The sequence below is a fragment of the Coptis chinensis genome, chromosome 2 (assembly GCF_015680905.1).
Source record: "Coptis chinensis isolate HL-2020 chromosome 2, ASM1568090v1, whole genome shotgun sequence".
NCBI classification, from domain to species: Eukaryota; Viridiplantae; Streptophyta; class Magnoliopsida; order Ranunculales; family Ranunculaceae; genus Coptis; species Coptis chinensis.
In genome coordinates this window covers 38,027,442-38,032,102 of record NC_141457.1, presented here as the reverse complement: position 1 = coordinate 38,032,102, position 4,661 = coordinate 38,027,442, and the positions used below count along the sequence as shown (strand labels likewise).

The window sequence follows — 4,661 nt, the reverse complement described above, 5'->3', positions numbered from 1 at the left end:
GCAATGTGACGGGCATGTTGACTGAAGGAATTCTGTGCTTCACCAGATTCTTCTTGTAAAATATGAGTAGGGTAGCGTGGTCTAAAATTTGCTTCCCATCTGAATACACATACTTCCAAGTACCTCAAGGTGCAGAAAATGCACCAATCCTTCAAAGAGTAGCCCGACAAAGCGGTTTGAGCACATGCCGCGATGCTTCGGTTTGGCTAGAAAAAGAAAAGATGACATACTTCTAAGATATGAAAGTGATGTCAGAACCCTAGAACAAAGCAGGGACGGAAGAGATAGACTGTTCACCTAATCCATCACACAATAATTTATGTCTATATTACAATGTTATTTCAGGAACATTTGCTCTACGGGATAAATTCACCTGCCTATGCCTTGAAATGCATTCAGTACAGCGTGGCAATACTGTATGTATATAACAGATAACTAAATCTATCTAGATGTAATTAAAAATACAAATAACATGCTTGTGAACAACAGATGCGGAAGAGCGTTGTTTACACAGGTACTACTGGGGGCAACGATTCAAGAGTCCCACTACTTTCGTTAAGCACTGTAACATTTCCATCAGCATCGACGTCCACAATAACAGAATCCCCTTCCTTGATATCTCGGAGAGCATCTTCTCAGCCATGCTGTCCTCTAAAAGCCTCATTATTGCTCTCCTTAGAGGTCTTACTCCATAGCTCGGGTTGTATCCTTCATCAACAACTCTATCTCTAAATCTCTCTGTAACATGAAGCTCTATTTCCTTGGCCTCTAGCCTCTCAAATACCTCCTTCAACATTATATCTGCAATATCCTTGACTTCCAACCGTTAAGCTGCGGTAGACAATCATCTCGTCTAACTTTGTTCGGGAACTCTGGTCTAAAAATCTTGCTTCAATTCCTTGGTAACCGGGCTCTTTATCCGGTTGTAGGCTTTGTCTTTCTCATCATAGTCGAGATCGAATCTAATATGACAGCCTCCTTTTTCAATTACACTGCTACCAAAATTGGAGGTCATTACCAGTAGCGTATTTTTAAAATTAACAGTCTGTCCCTTGCTATCTGTCAACCTCCCATCTTCCAGAATCTGAAACATCATATTGAAGACATCAGGGTGAGCCTTCTTTATCTCGTCAAAGAGGACCATAGTATAGGGCTGGCGGCGAACAACTTCAGTAAGTTGACCACCCTCAGTGTAGCCGACATAACCAGGTGGTGAACCAATCACCTCGGACACAGTATGCCTCTCCATAAACTCACTCATATCAAGCCGGATCATGGCTTCCTCAGAACCAAAGTAATAGGTAGCCAGCGTTTTCGCCAGCTCCGACTTTCCAACACCGCTTGGACCTGATAATATGAAACTCGCGATAGGCCGATTTGGATTCTTCAGCCCAACACGGGCTTGGCAGATGACACGGCTAATAGCTTTGACAGCTTTATCCTGACTAATGATTCTTTGGTGGAGTGTGTCTTCCATCTTGAGGAGTTTATCAGACTCATCACTTGATACTTTGTCAACTGGGATTCCAGTCCATGAAGACACAATATCTTTGTATGTCAACCATCACGAACCATTTCAAACGGGTTGTAGTTCAAAGGGCCATAAATGTAGACCGGTCTTATTAAAGTCAAGTTCACATCTCTCGACTGTAGTAAGTTTTCTGTCTCAAGCTTTCCTTTGTGCCTACTCTTTAGATCTACTGCATCAACCTCTCATACAATCCACACAAGTTAGAAGAAGATCTAAGGATCGAAAACTTTCGAACATAACTAATTGCTCGGTTCCACTTGCTTTCCATGAGAGAGATAAAGCCAAGGGTTTTGTCAACTATGAGTTTCGGAACAGTAAAATAATGTCCCGAAAGTATGTCTTACGCCACAGATTGCATCCGGCGGGACAACTATGATCATTAAGGGATATTTCCCTAACGTAAAAGGCTCTTGATTGTATCTATTGAAAGCTGAAAATATGGGGGGCTTCAACCTTTTTCAATGACCAAATAGACTCTAACATGCTTTGAAGACCTCATGGGCTCATATTTAAGATTTTGAGGGAAACATTAATGGGCTTAAATTAGTTGGCCGATTGAAGCGGTTCCGTCTTTGCTTCATACTCAAGAACACCATCTTATGATTCTTGTTTCGAGTAAAGTTTCGTACATATACCAAATTATAGCTAAACGGAACTAAGCAGTGCATGATCATAACTCACCTCAACATGAGGCAACATATCAGATTTGAGATATACACCTACTGATGAATAATATATGTACCTGAGATCGTACGAAATCAGTTATTAGTGCATATACTTAAGACTTCTTTGGTTGACAATTAGAGATTAAGTAGATCAAATGTTGTCCAATCACAAAGGTGAAAAGGCTATTGGGATTTAGGATCTTACTGTTCAAGTTTTGGTAGCGCATCCAGTATTGGTTCTACTTCCTCTACTTCTCGTCCTAAATTCCAAAAGTTATTAATTAAAAATGGGAAAGAAATGAATTCTTATTGAAATGTAGTAAATGCCTCCTCGAAAGCCATGTAAATGAGCATATTATCAATAAAAGGTTACAGGCATTACCGTTGATATCATATACAACACGGGCTCGGCGGATGGCACGGCTAATAGCTTTGACAGCTTCATCCTGACCAATGATTCTTTGGTGGAGTTTGTCTTCCATCTTGAGGAGTTTATCAGACTCATCACTTGATACTTTGTCAACTGGGATTCCAATCCCTGAAGACACAATATGTTATATGTCAACTTTTATCACGACAGGACCTGAATCACTTGCCTCACTCTCTGCCTTGGTTTTCTCCTTACCTTTGTCAATTAGACTTGGGATCTGAGCCAATTGGATCACCATGAATAAAAATATAATTGGTTTAGAAAGACCAATTATTCACACAGTACTATTGTATTCCCTTCATTTAATCCATGGTAATATCCTCAAAATGTAAGCCTAATACAATGATTATAAGACAAAAAATATTAAAGTAGAACAAACATAAACATCAAATAAGCATTTAATCAAACAGCTCGTGATTACCAACATAAATTCTCAAAAAACCATATACAGAAGGCTATGCAACAATTTGGTGTGTGGAAATTTTTTTTTGCTTAAAGTGAACAGTAAAAGTTAAACTGGTGATTACAAAAAAGAAATCTAGCCTGCTGACATAGAAATCCAACGAAAGTAGACATCAACATATAAAAGAAAATGACAAACTGTGAATGGTTCCCAAGGTCATAATAACTTTGGTAAAACTAAAATAAAGATAACAAACAACAAAGTCTTCATCAATTACCTGAGCTCTAGAATCAAACGGTTTCAAACCAAGTCAGTGCTTATAAACCCATGAGTAAAACTCATTTTCTCTCCTACAATATATTTGGAGACGGAAAACTCATGCTAATCCAACTCGCCGAGATTCCAAAGCGGGAACTATATATGAGAAACGATATCGCTCACACATTAAAATACACTTGGAGAGGGGTATCAATGTTGAAGATTGAACTGAAGTTTTTAAATGAGATTTGTGTTCATGTCACCGGTTCATAACAAACAAACATATAATAAATCACAAAGCTAGAATATATATAAGAAGAAATGGGCGATAGGAAGTACTTGAATAATGTTTTCTATAGCTTTGCTTTGCTGTGCGTCAGTCGTGCTAAATTCTTGATTTTAAAGTCTAACCATCCTATTGAAAGCAATGTACTAGCATGGAACATCACTGAAAATCTACACAAAATCAAACAAATAGATCAAATTTAATATCCAATCCGATAAAGAAAAAAGTAGACAAAGATTGCACACGACCTGTTACATGAAAAACACATGATATCTTTTGTTCTTTGAACGTGTCATACAAACACCGACCTCAGAAACTTTGAAAAACAAAAATAGGAACCACGTCACTTGCAAAACTATTAGTTCATTAATAGCCAAATTTGATATTCATACAAACCATGGAATATCAAAAGGAGGAGCCAACAAATATCCACAGTTAACAATTCAAATCTTAAGAATCAAAATCAAACTAATTGCCTCTCAATCTATTCATTTTCAGAGACAATTTCAGTTTTGAATGACTAAAAAACAAAACCAAGTCAATGGTATGATGTTTGAATAAGTCAGCATGTGAACCCTATATATCAGAGGTTAGAAGAAGAATTTGGGCAGATGAGAATGCTGGTAAAAGAGTACTTATGCAATGCTTAATATCCAGGAAACCATGTATTTTGGTGATACCAGAGAGTATGGGATGTATGAAGAAGGGGATGAAACAATATATAGCTTCAAATATTGTGATGTGAATCTATTGAAGTGATACATTGCTTAATGACCTATCATGAGACCTTTTCAGGTACCAAAAGATGAAAAATTATAAAGTATAGATGGAAGTGTAGAATGCAAAATAGTACAAATTGAGAAAACACACACAAAGAAAAACGAACCAAGAAAGCTATAGTTTAATCAAACCAATTCAGGAAATGACTTATATAATTGCCTTAGCTGAGACTTCGTTACTGAATACTTGGAAAATCACTTAAAGAATAAATCGCATATGACAAAAGTTAGCAAACTTTTAGAAAATAGGGTACATACTACCAAACAAAGTCACGATCTAAATAAACGGATGAAAAAAAAGAAGACACT

The 4,661-nt window shown here is 37.3% G+C and overlaps 1 pseudogene; it reads right to left on the bottom strand.

Moving 5' to 3' along the window:
- Positions 1–290: 290 nt before the first annotated feature.
- LOC147515955 (chaperone protein ClpC, chloroplastic pseudogene) lies at positions 291–1,540 on the bottom strand (annotated as a pseudogene).
- Between the last annotated feature and the right edge of the window lie 3,121 nt (positions 1,541–4,661).